This window comes from Saimiri boliviensis, chromosome 17 (assembly GCF_048565385.1).
Source record: "Saimiri boliviensis isolate mSaiBol1 chromosome 17, mSaiBol1.pri, whole genome shotgun sequence".
Classification (NCBI taxonomy): Eukaryota; Metazoa; Chordata; class Mammalia; order Primates; family Cebidae; genus Saimiri; species Saimiri boliviensis.
In genome coordinates this window covers 55639385-55656149 of record NC_133465.1, presented here as the reverse complement: position 1 = coordinate 55656149, position 16765 = coordinate 55639385, and the positions used below count along the sequence as shown (strand labels likewise).

Genomic DNA, 16765 nt, shown 5'->3' with positions numbered 1-16765 from the left:
TGTGACCTAGTTCTGGCCAATGAGATGTAAGATTTTTCCTCCTTGATTAAAAAGAGAAATGTTCAAGGAGCTATCTTTGCTATTCAGAGAGAATCTGTTCTGATATCTCCTCACTTCATGATCTACATGTAAGAAAGTGGAGAGGATGGGGGCCGACTGCTGGAAGGACAACTAATAGTTTCCCTGATAACCATACTGAACAGTAACAGTACCAAAAAGAAACTTACAGGCCAATCTCCCTTGAGAACATAGACATGAAAATACTACATAAAACATTAGTGAGGCCAGGTGTGGTGGCTCACACCTTTTATCCCAGCACTTTGAGAGGCTGAGGCAGGCAGATTACCTGACATCAGAAGTTCGAGACCAAGCCTGGCCAACATGATGAAACCTCATCTCCACTAAAAATATAAAATTAGCCGAGTATGGTGGCAAGCACCTGTAGTCCCAGCTACCTGGGAGGCTGAGGCAGGAGAATCACTTGAATCTGGGAGGCGGAGGTTGCAGTGAGCTGAGGTCATGCCACTGCACTCCAGCCTGGGTGACAGAGTGAGACTCCATCTCAAACAAAAAAAACAAACAAAAAAGCAACCTAACAAAAAATTAGCAAATCAAATACCTCAGAGAATAATAATAATAATAACAATAATAATCACAATGTATCATGACCTAATCAGATGTACCCCTGAAATTGATGAAATTAACATTTAATAAATCTATGTGCTTATTCAGAGTACAGTCAGTAATCCAACATCGTGTGCGGTCCTAGCCAATGCAATGAAACAAGAGAGAAAGAGGGAAGGAAGAAACAAAATGATCATTTGCAGATAATATGGTTGTCTAATAGAAATTTCAGACATTTTCTACTGCTGTTAACATCAATATGAGAATTCAACAGGATTGCTGGGTACATTTCATACCAAAAAATCCACAGCAGTATTACATAGCAGGAAAGATAATAGAGAAAACAGAATTCTAAAAAAATTTTATTTATAATAGAAAAACAAAGTTGCCCAGTAATCAATCTACAAGATATGCAAAATATTTTTGGAGAAAAACATAAAACATTTGTAGAAGACATTTTAAAAGCCCTAGGCAAATGGTAAAATATACTATATTCATGGATGGGAAATGTTACAAAGTTGGCATCAAATTTCAAATCAATCTATAAATTTAATAAAAATCTAATTTAAGATGCCAACATGTTGTTTTTTAATAAATAGAACTGGGCCAGGCACAGTGGCTTACACCTGCAATCCCAGCACTTTGGGAGGCTGAGGCCAGTTGATGATCAGGAGGTCAGGCAATTGAGATCATTCTGGTTAACATGGTGAAACCCCATCTCTACTAAAAATACAAAAATTAGCTGGGCATGGTGGTATGTGCCTGTAGTCGCAGATACTAAGGAAGTTGAGGCAGGAGAATCGCTTGAACCTGGGAGGCAGAGGTTGCAGTGAGCCAAGATCACACCACTGCACTCCAGCCTGGGTGGCAGAGTGAGACTCTGCCTTAAAAAAATAAATAAATAAAATAGAACTGGAAGAGATAATGGTAAAATTCATATGAACAATTCGGAAAGTTGAAGTGGGGACTTGACTTAGCAGATATCATTATAAAGCTAATTAAGTAATTACCTAAGTAATTATATAAGTAATTAAGGCAGTGGGGGTACTAGAGCAGAGTTAAAGAAACTCATGGAACAAAGTAGCCCCAAAACAGATCCAATCCATCAGTAGTGCTTTGTATTTAATAGAGATGGCATAAGAAATTATTGAGGGGAAGATGAACTCTTCAGTATATGACGTTGGGATCCTGGGCTTCTAATTGGAAAAATGGCTAGGGCCCTCCTTCACACCACACACACAAATAGATTCCATAACTGGGCATGGTGGCTCATGCCTATAATCCCAGCAGTTTGAGAGGCCAAAATGGGAGGATCAGCTGAGCCCAGGAGTTCAAGACCAGACTGGGCAACATAGCAAAACCCCATCTTTACAGAAAATACAAAATTAGCCAGGTATGGTAGCAAACACCTGTGGTCCCAACTATTCAGTTAGGCTGAAGTGGGAGAATCGTTTGAGCCCTAGAGGTGAAGGTTGCAATGAGCCAAGATTGCACTTAAATAAACTAAACCACAAATAAATTAATTAAATTTCAGATTGATTAAAAACCTAAATGGGAAAAAATCAGAAGAAAATGTATGTAAATAGCTATATTATTTGGGTAGTAGGCTAGGACTGATTAAATAAAATGTAAATAAATGGAATCATTACTATTACAACACTAAAATTAAGAGCCTCTGTATAGCACAAGACTCATAAAAAGTAAATTAAAAAAAAAAAAACTTTTGCATAGCGAAAGACACCAAAATTAAAAGAACCATTCCTGCCTGGAAGTTAGTGTTTACAAATGCACGTATATACCAAGGACTAGTATTTAATTTAAAAAAAAAAAAAACCAAACAAATAAAAAAAACTCTTATAGATCTTTATTTTTTAAATTTATTTAAAAAAAAGACAAAATAATCCAATCAAAAGATAGGTAAAGGATTCAACGTGCAGTTCAGAAAAGAGGAAATGTGAATGGCTCATATATACATGAAAAAAAAATCCCACCTTATTAGAAGACAGGAAAACACAAAATAAAATAGCAATAGCATCATCTTTTACACATATCCCACGGGAAAAACCTTGAAAATCTGATAATACCAGGGGTTCGTAAACGTAAAACAACTCACTTCCATTGCTAGTAAGAGAGAGAAACTGATACCTTCTCTTTAGAGAGCAATGGCCAGCAACTGGAAAAGCTGAAAACATATATACATTCCACTTAACAGTTATATTTCTAGATAGAGCCCTAGAAAAATTCTTGCACTGCCGGGCGCGGTGGCTCAAGCCTGTAATCCCAGCACTTTGGGAGGCCGAGGCGGGTGGATCACGAGGTCGAGAGATCGAGACCATCCTGGTCAACATGGTGAAACCCCGTCTCTACTAAAAATACAAAAAAATAGCTGGGCATGGTGGTGCGTGCCTGTAATCCCAGCTACTCAGGAGGCTGAGGCAGGAGAATTGCCTGAACCCAGGAGGCGGAGGTTGCGGTGAGCTGAGATCGGGCCATTGCACTCCAGCCTGGGTAACAAGAGCGAAACTCCGTCTCAAAAAAAAAAAAAAAAAAAAAAAAAAGAAAAATTCTTGCACTGTACACAGGGAGACATTTACCAGGAGATTAATCCTAATGCTGTATGCAATAGTAAAGAAATGGAAGCGATTCAAGTATCTGCGAATGGGAATACATTATGGCAAATTCACATAATGGAAAATTCCACAGCAGCTCAACTTAATGAACTAGACATACTTTGATAAATTTCAAATGTACAATGTAATGTGCAACATATCAGCTGCAAAAAAAAAGTATATAAACACATTATGATGCCATTTGTATCTATTATAATGTTATATATATCTATTTTAAAGATATCCAAAGATATCTTTAAAATAGATATACATAACATTGCTACATTTATATAAATTGTTTTCAGACAACCACTTATGTAATAAAAGCATCAAAACATGGACATGTGGTTACCTCAGGCTGTGGTTACCTTTGGGGAGGGAGAGGAATGAGTTGGCATGAGAGGGAACTTTACTATACCTGTATCTATAATATTTTATTTTATTTTATTTTATTTTTATTTTTATTTTTGAGATGGAGTCTCACTTTGTCACCAGGCTGGAGTGCAGTGGCATGATCTTGGCTCATTGCAACCTCTGCCTCCCAGGCTCAAGAGATTCTCATGCCTCGGCCTCCTGAGTAGCTGGGATTACAGGCATGCGCTACCCAGCCTGACTTAAGTTTTATATTTTTTTTATTGGAGAGAGTGTTTCACCATGTTAGCCAGGCTGGTTTCAAACTCCTTACCTCAAGTGATTCTGCCACCTTGGCCTCGCAAAGTGCTGGGATTACAGGTGTGAGCCACCGTACCTGGCCTATTCCTTTTTTAAAGGGAGAAAGATTATCACAAATATAGGAAATGTTAGTTTCTTAAATCTGAATGGTAATGTTAAAATTCAGAAGTGTACACCAGAAATGGTCTATTTTACTGTAATTTAAAAATAAAATGAAAAATATAAATTCTGGGTGGTAGATACATGCATGTCTGTTATCTTTCTCTTGATTTTTTTTATATATGTGAAATTTTCCATGATTAAATATGATATTTTTAAAGTAAATTAGGTGGAAAAATGCAGCCTGCTAACTGTGAAACTCGGGGTGTATTAGTGACTGATTGAATAACCAGAAAGGTACAGATGACGGATAGTGGCAATCAAGAGAGAAAATTCTGTGTGTAACTTAGAAGTAATGTGATTTAGTTATGTGACTCGGAAGTCTGAACTCAGTCCTACTGGACTTTTTAAGCCAACATCTGGCTAAATATCTAGAAAGTGGGCCAGGCATATTGGCTCACACCTGTAATCCCAGCACTTTGGGAGACTGAGGTGGGTGGATTGCCTGAGGTCGGAAGTTCGAGACCAGCATGACCAACATGGAGAAACCCTGTCTCTACTAAAAATACAAAATTAGCCGGGTGAGGTGGTGCATGCCTGTAATCCCAGCTACTCGGGAGGCTGAGGCAGGAGAATCACTTGAACCCAGGAGGCAGAGGTTGTGGTGAGCCAAGATCGTGTCATTGGACTCCCGCCTGGGTGACAGAGTGAGACTCAATCTCAAAAAAAAAAAAAAAAAAAAAAAGGAAATGTATCAGGGATACTAAGGAACATTCCTTAGTATCTTTTACATAAGCAGAATGTGAATAATAAAAAATATATATATCCAGAAAGTGTCCTTTCAATACCCTTGAGACACCCACAGCCAAGAAGGATCATAACTTAAAAAGACTGACTAGGGGCTGACTGTGATGGCTCATACCTGTAATCCCACATGTTGGGAGGCTCAGGCAGATGGATCCCTTCAGGTCAGGAGTTTGAGACCAGCCTGGCCAACATGGTGAAACCTTGTCTGCTAAAATACAAAATTTAGCCAGGAGTGGTGGCAGGCGCCTTTAATCCCAGCTACTCAGGAGGCTAAGGCGGGAGAATCGCTTGAGCCTGGGAGGCAGAGGTTGCAGAGAGCCAAGATTGCACCACTGCACTCCAGCCTGGGTGACAGAGTAAGACTCTGTCTCAAAAAATAATAGTAAACATAAAAATAAATAAAATAAAAGACTGAGTGAGGATTCAGAAAAACTTCAGTAGTTTAGAATTACAGGCGGTTTTCTGTCAAGATGAAATTAAATAGAGGCAAGTATATGGTCTTGTCTTTGGATCCCAAAATACAAATTGTATAAGTTTGGGATGAAACATTGATAACTTTGCAATGACCTGTTTGAAAGAAATACAGTGATTTTAGTTGATAATTCAATATGAAGCAATTATACATATACATATATATATATATATATACACACACACACACACACAATAATTTTTGAATGTGTATGTAATAGGTATACAGCTGCAAAATATTCTTCAACTGCTTCAATAAAAGTAAAGTAAAATATCTAAAATCATGTACTTGTTAATCTTGCCCAATTTTCCACTAGTCAGAACATACTTGGAATATTTTTGTCTGTTCCTAAATGGCACACTTTAAAATGGATATAGACAAACTATATCTAGTAACTCAAGAACTAGAAACTCAAAGTGATAGGAAAAATGACTGAAGAAACCAAGGATATTTAACCCGGAAGAGCTAGACTTGGGTGTATCATGGTGCCATTAGATGGAGAAGAATCAGACCTGTGTATGCCGTAGGACCTTGCTTAGCAGGACGAATGGGACCAAGATCGGTGGGTAGGAATGCTGGGAGAAAGACTTAGGCTCAGGTTAAGGAAGAAATTTCCAAACACACAAACCATCTCGGAATGCCATAGGGTGCCTTATAGTGGATTTTACTGTTGCTGGAGGTGTTTCAGCAAGAGCGAGACCCTGTTCGTCAGGGTGTCCTGAAGAAGATTCAAGCACCTAATAGGCGATTGAACATATTGGGTGGCTGGTTAAGCTAGAGAACCCGGAAGATCCTTTTCAACCACAACTTTCTACACTCAAACTATGTATCAGACATTGATTGTCCTGATTCTCCTCCAGCATACATGAGTAACCAAAGAGGCCCAGGAAAATATATTTTTAGTTCCATTTACACCATTCTAAACTAGGTCCACCATTTCGTAATTTTAAAAAGTTCTTGGTGTATTTGGTAGAGTATGGATGCATATTTTAGAACCAGAAAGATTATGATTTATCAAGAGAGAAAAACATGGACAGAATATGAATTAGATAAATCCCCATAATCATAAAAGAAATCCGAATCCATTATTTAATCGTCACAACCTAGAGCCACCTCAAGGTGACTCAAGACCTACATGTACAAGTCACCGACTGCCTTGTGGGTGGGGCTGCTTCAGAGTTGTAATTCACTGAATGATATTTGCTGAAATGTACCACGTACATCACATTGTGCAGGCATTGGAGAGAATCCCTTAAGGAATAAGCCATGATCATGGTTCTTGCCTTCTGATCAAGGTAGGGTCCAAAACCATTTGATTTCAGCATTTTCATAAATCCACAGGGGAGTGGATCCTGACATTCAGACTGGCCGTAACTAAGATGTTCCCAGTGCCCATTTAATAATTTACACAGAGAAATATCATTGACCTATGGACCTGCACGCATGAGCTAGCGTAGTGAGTGGCTTCTCCTTCTTACATCTATCTGTATGGAAAGCCAAACCACATTCAGAAACTGCCTTATTGATTACCCACAGTAATTATGAGAGGCACTGGAAATATTCAAAGCCTGTGTAATCAGAGCCTACTCTCCAGTTAATGTGGAAATGAGAAAGTTGCTCAGAGGGGAGTTAGAGTCAACCATAATTATGATCACTAAGCAAAGACAGCGTGAACATCCGTCTGTCGACCACTGGTCCGCTTCGGCTGGTGGTTATGTCGTCTGTGGAGGATGAGCAGGAGACAGGCCAAAAAGGAGGCGTGAGGCTTTAGCGGTCAAGGTCCACAGCTGCCAGCAAGAGAAACTGAGTCTCTTGAGCAGAAAGGACATTTCATGGAAAGATGTTAGAAGCCCTCAGGCTCATCTGGAGGCTTAAGGGTGGGCAGAAATCAACAGCCCCATGATGACAACTATCTTTAAGCGCAACCAGATGGCTTCATTCTGCCCCCTCCACGCCCCCCGCCAACCCCTGCTGCCTGCAGCCATCAGCACCACAGCTGCCCTGGGTGGATCTGAATTGTCCCCTTTTTTTTTTTTTTCCATCACTTGTTCCAACATCCCAAAGACAAGTGTCCCATTGGGTTCCCAGACCAAGCCCTGGGCTACCAGTGAATGGGACAAAGGAACTGCTCAACTGTTTTCCAAAGTGGCTGCACTGTTTCATATTCCCACCAGCAATGCAACAGGACTCCCATTTTTCCACATGATCACCGACACTTGCTTTGTCTGTCTTTCTGATGATAGCCATCCTAGTGGGTATGAAGTGGTAGCTCGTCGTTTTGATTTGCATTGCTCTAATGACTAATGATGTTCGCGTCTCTTCATGCATTCATTGGCCATTTGTGTATCTTCTTTGGAGAAATGTCTGTGCCTTTGCCAATTTTTTAATTGGATCTAATGTCCTTTGAAAATGCCATCCGTCCTTTTAATACATGCCTCTCATTTCCCAGAGGTTGTGGGGTTGCTTCATCCTCTGGCCCCTCCTACGGCATCTAGCACACTGTTGATACATAGCACATTGTGATGGTTGCCTAATCTATTTGGTATATGAGTACTAATGCATTAGTACACTTACATTACTACTAATACGATAATACACTTGGTAGTTGTGATTGGGCTTTTTTTTTTTTTTCCAAGACAGAGTCTCACTCTGTCACCCAGAGGCAGGAGTACAGTGGCGCAATCTTGGCTCACTGCAATGTCTGCCTCCCAGGTTCAAGTGATTCTTCCACCTCAGCCTCCCGAGTAGCTGGGATTACAGGCACCCGTCTCCACACCGGGCTAATTTTTATATTTTTGGTAGAGACGGAGTTTCGCCATGTTGGCCAGGCTGGTCTCGAACTCCTGACCTCAGGTGATCCGCCCCCCTCAGCCTCCCAAAGTGCCGGGATTACAGGCATGAGCCACTGTGCCTGGTCTGTGCTTGGGCTTTTGATCCAGTTCAGTTAACCAAGCAAGTGGTATGTCTTGGTTTGTCTTCAAAATTCCTGGTTACAACTGGCATGGGGGCATACTAATCAAATTCTAGAATAGTGATTCTAAGTGAAACCTGTCACCCAGAAACAGATGAAGGTGGACTTCTCTTTTGTCACCTTTTATTTTCACTTTAGCATCTCTTGGATCACTTCCCACTGAAGCCCAGGAGGGGAGGGGATGGGGGTTGGCGGTAGAGGGGCATTGGAGAAAAACTGGAGGCTATTTTTAGGCTTGTTTTTCAGCCATGCAGTGTCATGTTCTTCACCACCCCGGCTGCTGGATTAATTAAGCTGTGCTGGCAGCTGCCAGTCAGGGAGGGTTGCCAGCCTCTAACGGTGATTCTGCCTAATGCCTGAATTGGTATGCAGAGGGAGAACATTTTTCCTGCTACCTGGCCCTTGCCTTCCATGGCAGTGTCTCCTGGCCTCTGGTGGCTTTGGGTAGGAGAGGATAAAGGTTTCATAAGTCATGAACTCTTTTTTTTTTTTTTTTTTTTTTTGAGTTGGAGTTTCGCTCTTGTTACCCAGGCTGGAGTGCAATGGCGTGATCTCGGCTCACCGCAACTTCCGCCTCCTGGGTTCAGGCAGTTCTCCTGCCTCAGCCTCCTGAGTAGCTGGGATTACAGGCACGTGCCACCATGCCCAGCTAACTTTTTTTTTTTTTGTAGTTTTAGCAGAGACGGAGTTTCACCATGTTGACCAGGATGGTCTCGATCTCTTGACCTTGTGATCCACCAGCCTCGGCCTCCCAAAGTGCTGGGATTACAGGCTTGAGCCACCGCGCCCAGCCAGTCATGAACTCTTTTAACTGATGGGCATGCAAAGCTACCAGCTGGGCCTTTGACCTAACAGCTCATTGGTAGAACCTGGCGGCCCCGGCTTGGATCTCTCTTTCCCGTTTCTGTGTCCTGTTCTCCCAGATCTTCCCCAAAATAAGCTCAGTGCCCAGAATTTGTGTGGTTTTGGGAGATTCCACTGCCCGGGCAATAGGCAATAGAGAAAGAATCAGAGACATAGACTCTGACCAAATAGCTCATTTTCACGCTATTTTTTCTAAGACTCTCTATGGTCATTATTAACTTCTGGATATACAAAGACAATCTTCATTCAAAAAATATTCATTGAAGCCAGATGTGGTGGTTCACACCTGTAATCCCAACACTTTGGGAGGCTGAGGCAGGAGGATCCCTTAAGGCCAGGAGTTCGAGACAACATAGTAGGACTCTGGGCAACATAGTAGGTCTCTGTCTCTATAAAAAGTTTAAAATCTAGCTATTTAGGAGGCGGAGGGAGGAGGACAGCTTGAGCCCAAGGATTCAGGGTTGCAGTGAGTTATGATGACACCACTGCACTCCAGCCTGGGCGAGTTGAGACCCTGCTTCTAAAATATGGATCTCCCAGCACTTTGGGAGGCTGAGGCAGGCAGATCACTTGAGCTCAGTATTGAGACCAGCCTGGCCAACATGGTGAAACCCCAGCTATACTAAAAATACAAAAATTTACTGGGTGTGGTGGTACATGCCTGTAGTCCCAGCTACTCTGGAGGCTGAGGCATGAGAATTGCTTGAACCTGGGAGGAGATGAAGATTGCAGTGAGCTGAGATTGCATCATTGCATTCCAGGCTTGGTGACAGAGCCAGACTCTGTCCGTAAGCAACATAACATAACATAAAATATGGGTCTCTCTATCATTTACACACACACATATATATATTTTTTAATTTGAGATGGAGTCTCACTCTGTCATCAGGCTGATATGCAGTGAATCTTGGTTCACTGCAACCTCCACCACCTCCCAGATTCAAGTGATTCTCCTGCCTCAGCCTCCTGGGTAACTGGGACTACAGGCACGTGCCACCACACCTGGCTAATTTTTTTATTTTTAGTAGAGACAGGGTTTCACCACGTTGGCCAGGCTGGTCTCAAACTCCTGACCTGAGGTGATCTGCCCGCCTCGGCCTCCCAAAGTGCTGGGATTACAGGCGTGAGCCACCGTGCCCGGGCTATATTTATTTTTTTACCAAAATATATGAGATGATGCCCATGCCGTGTTCGAAAAATGGCTCCTTATCTAGTAATAGCTGGGCAAGTTACTTGACACATAGTCTAGACATATATATACACACATACGCACAGACGCAGAGAGAAACACCTGCTGGGCATCAGGCACCGTTTTAGGTGCTGGGTTGCAATAGTGAACAGAACGAAGATCCCTGCCCTGGGGGACTTGCATCCCAGTTGGAAGTGACAGTGCACAGTAGCCATAATAAAGAATAGTATATCATCTAGTATATATAATTTTATATAGTCTGTGTACTTATATTACATATTATATATGGGGACACTATATATATATATATATATATATAGTGCTTCCTTTCAACCTTTCACTCCGTGCTGTGGTGTTCTGTCCCGATCTCAGTACTTAAGGGCATGCCAGGGACTCTCATGCTGCTGGGCCTCCTCCCCTGCACTCCTGTGGGAAATCGTAGAAACAATGTTTAGGCCTGGTTGGGATCTCAGAGAGCATCCAGCCAGGAGGTTTTCCACCTTGGTGCTGCCTCGCTGCTAGTGGATGATGGTGTATCCTGTGTCGCCTCGCTAGGGGCTTCTCAGCACACTGGCCATTTGACTCTGATGCTGTCCAAGCAGAGCCTTCCATGAACCTGCAGGAGGCAGCCCGCTTTTCCCAGAATCCTCACACAAACTGTCTTTTTAATTAGGGAGGTCGGGGGTGGGGTTCATGAGTCCAAGTTCAAGGAGTTCAAGGAATTTGGTTTCTGGCCAGTCCCTGCGGGGGAGGCCCCGGACACCCTGCCTCCCACAGGTGATAGCTCTAGTCCAGAAACTGCTCACTTCCCTACTGCCATATAAACAATTACATTAAGACCACAACTAAAAGACCAGCCAGAACAATCACTTAGAAGAGTAACTGGATGAATCGGAGCAGCTGGGGAAGATGTTTAAAGACCCCAGAAATCACTGCACATAGAACTGGATGGGGACGATTGATTATGAATCAAACAGATGTCAATTGCCAGTTTCAGTGCAACGAAGAAACAAAAGGTCAGGGTGTTCCTCCTGGACTATCTTGTGAGAAAGGAGGATATGAAGGTAGCTATTTAAAATGAGCTGCAGTTATTTGAGCATAATCTAAGTGCAGAACATGGCAAGTTTTAGGCATGCTGTTTAGGAGAAAATCTCAGGACTGTCTTTTCTGCCGAGAATGTTTAAGTTATGGTAAAGTCTGGGCACACTGGCTCATGTCTGTAATCCCAGCATTTCAGGAGGCCAAGGCAGGAGGATTGCTTAAGCCCAGGAGTTTGAGACCAGCCCAGGCAACATAGCAAGACACTGTCTCTACAAGAACATTTAAAAATCAGCTGGGTATGGTGGTGCATGCCTTTAGTCCCAACTATTATGGAGGCCAAGGCAGGAGGATCACTTAAGCCCAGAAAGTCGAGGCTGCAGTGAGGCACGATCATACCACTGCACTCCAGCCTGGGCAACAGAGCAAGACCCTGTCCCAAAAGAGAGAAAAGAAAAGAACAAAACAAAATTTCTAGTTAAGACCGCCATCATTCTGACCTATGTTGAAAAAATGAAATCAGACTCCATTTAGACAACATTTGGCCTAATGATGTTCAAATCCTCCCGGAGCAAATCCCAAGTGAACATACACTGCAGTGTGAGATTAGGCACCAGGAGGGATTTTGTGATCATATGGATTGTAAAGTACCAGAAGCTTCTAATGGAAGAATGATGGCAGTTTCTGCTCCAGACGTTCTCTATGAAGTAAACACACTTAACCTGCGACCAGTTCAGACCTTCTTATCAAGTCAGTTGTGATTTCGGGAACCTTCGGGAATGTGTGAGATGACAGACAATCTGCCAGGGTTTAAACCTTATTGCTGCTGATGCTTTGGCCTGGATCATTATTTGCCATGGGGTCCTGTACTGTGCATCTGAGGAGGTTGAGCCGCATCCTCGGCCTCTGCTCAGTAGATGCCAGTAGCACCTCCCACCCCACCCTACCTTTGTTGAGACAACTGAAAACCTCCAGACATTGCCAAATGTCTCCTGGGGATGCAAAATCTCCCTCTGGTGAGAACCCCTGCTCTAGGGTGACCAACCATCCCAGTTTGCCTGGAACTGAGGGCTTTTCTGGCATGTGGGACTTTCAGTGTTAAAACCAGGGAGCTGCCAGGCAAACCAGAAGAGCTGACCCCTTGGCTGTGTCATTGATATGTTCTATTCATACCAACATTTAAAAGCAAAAAACCAGGCGGGCGTGGAAGCCCACACCTGTAATCCCAGCACTTCGGGAGGCCAAGCTGGGTGGATCACTTGAGGTCAGGAGTTCGAGACCAACCTGGCTAACATGGTGACAACCTGTCTCTACTACAAATACAAAAATTAGTCGGGCATATTGGCACATGCTTGTAATCCCAGCTACTTGGTAGGCTGAGGCAAGAGAATCGCTTGCACTCGGGAGGCAGAGGTTGCAGTGAGCTGAGATTGTGCCACTGCCCTCCAGCCTGGGTGACAGAGGAAGCCTCCCTCTCAAATAAATAAATACATACATACATACATACATACATACATACATACATAAAGTAAGAAACCGGCGCTTTTGAAAAGTCTGTCTTTGGGAAGCATTGACAAAGCGTCTGGGGAAATACAGCATGGGTTATGGTATCACTTTGCCCCTCCTTTTCCCCAGTGTCTCTAAAGCCTGAGCCTTGGTGAGACGGGCCATCGGGAGGTTTGATCCTAGCCCATAGACCAAGAGACTTGATTCAAACTTGCTGCCTTTGTAGCAGAGAGGCTCTTGTTTGGCACTTGGGACTGAGTTTGAGTGACAGACTTTTTCTTGGAATTGTAGGCTGTGTGACAGTGTACATCATGAAAGTGACAGCAACAGTGGGGACTAATTTAATTCCATTTTTCTTTGCAGGCCCTGATAAATCATTGCTGCAGGGAAAAATAAATTTTACTTTCTCAGACAAATGATTCGAATAATGATGGGCTCTGGGGAAATTGGGAGCTGAGAGAAGATCTGTTAGTGGCTTAAAAATATTTAAATAGCGTGTCATGGAACTTGTTGCAAATGCCTCTCGTGCCGAGCCTGGAAACTACCAGAAGGAGCCTCCTTTCCAGACTAATTAGAAGAGTCCAAGCCGGGCATGGTGGCTCACACCAGTAATCACAGCAGTTTAGGAGGCCGAGGCAGGCGGATCACCTGAGGTCAGGAGTTCAAGATCAGCCTGGTCAACATGACAAAACCCTGTCTCTGTTAAAAATACAAAAGTTAATACCTGGCACGGTGGTCACACCTGTGATCCCAGGACTTTAGGAGGCCAAAATTGGCCAGGCATGGTGGCACATGCCTGTAATCCCAGCTACTCGGGAGGCTGAGGCAGGAAAATCGCTTGAACCCAGGAGGTGGTGGTTGCAGTGAGCCAAGATCGTGCCACTGCACTCCAGCCTGGAAGATAGAGCAAGACATCTCCCAAAAAAGAAAGAAGAGTTCCATAAAATATTAGCCATCTTGACTAAACGATTGTAGTTTTTTAGGCCATCTCAATGAAAAAGGTCATTGATTATCATTCTGCATGTCCTGTGTAAGATGGTGGCTGAAACAGCTAAAATAGATTCTAGAATCTGGAGTCCTGACGAGCTATTTACAAATAGGAAAAGTCTCGACATGGATGGAAGATTGCCCATAATTTTCACTTCCCTTGCAGAAAATGATGGTTGCTCAGGAGTATGGTTCTGCTGGGAGGCTTTTAAAATGTTATAGGGAATGAATTATGTGGTGAGGAGGTACTTGGGCCCCAGAGTACTCCGGTGCATGAGGAATCTGAGGAGGGGTGCAGTGTAGATGGAACCCCTGCCCACAAGAGGACAGTGGAGAATGGGCTTTAATACCTTAGGGAGACATGTGCGCTTTGTCTAAGCTAAACAGTGCCGGCCAGGCACGGTGGATCACACCTATAATCCCAGCACTTTGGGAGGCCAAGGTGGGTGGATCACGAGGTCAAGAGATGGAGACCATCCTGGTCAACATGGTGAAACCCCATCTCTACTAAAAATACAAAAATTAGCTGGGCATGGTGGTGCGTGCCTGTAATCCCAGCTACTCGGGAGGCTAAGACAGGGGAGTAGCTTGAACCCAGGATGCAGAGGTTGCGGTGAGCCAACATCGCGCCATTGCACTCCAGCCTGAGTAACAAAAGGGAAACTCCATCTCAACAAAAAACAAAAACAAACAAAAAATAGTGCCTTGCTTACTTGAGGGAGATTCTCCAACCCTGTGTCAGTCCATTCAAAGCACAAGAAAATCACCTGCCTGCAGCTAGAATCCACATCTTCCCACACTAGCCATTGGCACGTTGCACTGGGGTGTGGGGGCAAACAGGAAGGAACCAGGGGAAGTTTTGCTCATGACCATTTCCTGCACACGAGCCAGTGCAATTTTCCCACTGTCAGCGTCACCTGAGTTGCACTCCAACTTCGGTGATGGATGAAATACATCATCTGCAAAAGCTATAAAAACTCTATCCTTTTGAGCAGTGTGAACATCAGGGAAATGAGCAGTTACTGCAGAGAGGATTTTATAGGAGTGAAAAATTCTGCATTAGAGCAGCAAGAATTGTTATGTGAAAGATCAGACTGCTTCACTCACTCCTCACAGCCCTCCTGAGAGCAGGGGTCTTTGTCTAACACTCACTCAACTTCTGGGGGAGCTTTGCTTTCCTGTTTGTTTCAACCCCGATTAACAGCCCGGAGCTATGGGTTAGGTCCGGCCAGCCACTGAGAATCCATCTTTGTCTTTTCAAAAGCCAGGCCTGGATGCTGTCAGAAATAAGAGAAATAACTGGGAAAGACAGGCCAGGTACAGTGTTTTACGGGCTCTGATTGTCATTTAGATTTCACATCCAGGAGGATTTTGAGACTTGGGGTTCCATTTAGCTCCATGTCCCTTCCAGCTTCCTGGTTCTATCAGCTTGGAATTCCAAACTGCTTTTCTTTTTCTTTTCTTTTTTTGGGGGGGTGGAGGGGTGGGGGATGGAGTTTCACTCTGTTGCCCAGGCTAGAGAGCAATGGTGCAGTCCTGGCTCACTGCAACCTCCACCTCCCGGGTTCCAGTGATTCTCTTGCCTCAGCCTCCCGAGTAGCTGGGGTTACAGGTGCCCACCACCACACCCGGCTAATTTTTGTGTTTTTGGTAGAGATGGGGCTTTCGCCATGTTGGCCTGGCTGGTCTTGAACTTCTGATCTCGTGATCCGCCCACCTCAGCCTCCCAAAGTGCTGGAATTACAGGCACGAGCCACTGTGCACGGCTTCAAAACTGCTTCTTGATGTTTCTTATTGCCAACATGCAGCCCTAAAGAGCTGAGGGTTTACGTCATCTCCCTGGATCGACTGCTAGACATGAGCGTCCCAGACACTTAGCTATAGGCCCCAGAGTAGGAAAGAATCAAATGGTAGCCTCTGGAAGGACAGAAACTCTTGGTTATTGGGCTGGGATAAAAATGAAATCATGCAGATATATCTTAAGGAATAGAAATAGTATATATTTCAATATAATGTTTAAGGAATTAGCTGAGGTCTGCACTGTTCTCTAAGGTTTGCCTTTGAAGAAAAACAAAACTTCATTGGTTTTTGGTTTGCAAAAGACCCTGGGACCTGTGCCTTCTGGGGATTTGTTTTCTGCAAATGGCTGCTCCAGAGGAATGACTGCACCATTTTATGGGCTTTCTAATAACTTTCCAAAACAAATTGCTGCAAACCAGGTGGCTGAACACAGTGCAAATGTATCCTCTAGCAGTTCTGGGGCCCAGAAACCTGAAATCAAGGGGTTGGCAGTGTCGTTTCCTTCTGGGGAAACTGAGAGAGGGTCTGTCCGCTGCCTCTGTCCCATCTCCTCGCATTCCTTGGCTTGCAGCAACGTCACTCCCGTCTCTGCCTCTGTCCCCACATGACCTTCCCCTCGGCGTGTCTCTGAGTCTCAAATCTCTTTCTCCTTTCTCTTAGAAGGTTACCAGTCATTGGAGTTAGGGCTTATCCTAAATCCGGAAGGATTTCTTCTTGTGATCTTTAACTTAATTACATCTACAAAGAGCCTATTTTCAAAGCAGGTCACATTCACAGTTACTGGAGGTTAAGACTGTGGATGTATCTTTGGGGGTAGACACAATTCAACCCACTATAATTGTGTTTTGTGGGTTGTCTCTAAGTTGCACTCTCTGTTGCTTTAGTCCATTTTTAAAAGGTCAATTCTATGGGCTGCTTAGGCTGAAGTCTATCTCCAAGATTAGCTTCCTCTCCCTGCCAATGTTTGGGCTTAAACATTCCATGATACCCCTCCCAGGAGACAAAGGTCAGGCTGGCCGACCCCTCCAAACATGGAACCCTTCAGACCCTGAATTCACATGTCTTTGCAAATCCAGGGGACAGGCCAACAGTCTGATGGAGTCCCCCACCAGGCTGTAGCCTTCTGC

The 16765-nt window shown here is 43.7% G+C and overlaps 1 protein-coding gene across 1 annotated transcript in view; it reads left to right on the top strand.

Annotated features, from left to right (window-relative positions):
• Positions 1-16765, top strand: part of PITPNC1 (phosphatidylinositol transfer protein cytoplasmic 1) — a 321680-nt gene that overhangs the window by 159276 nt on the left and 145639 nt on the right. The window lies entirely within an intron of this gene.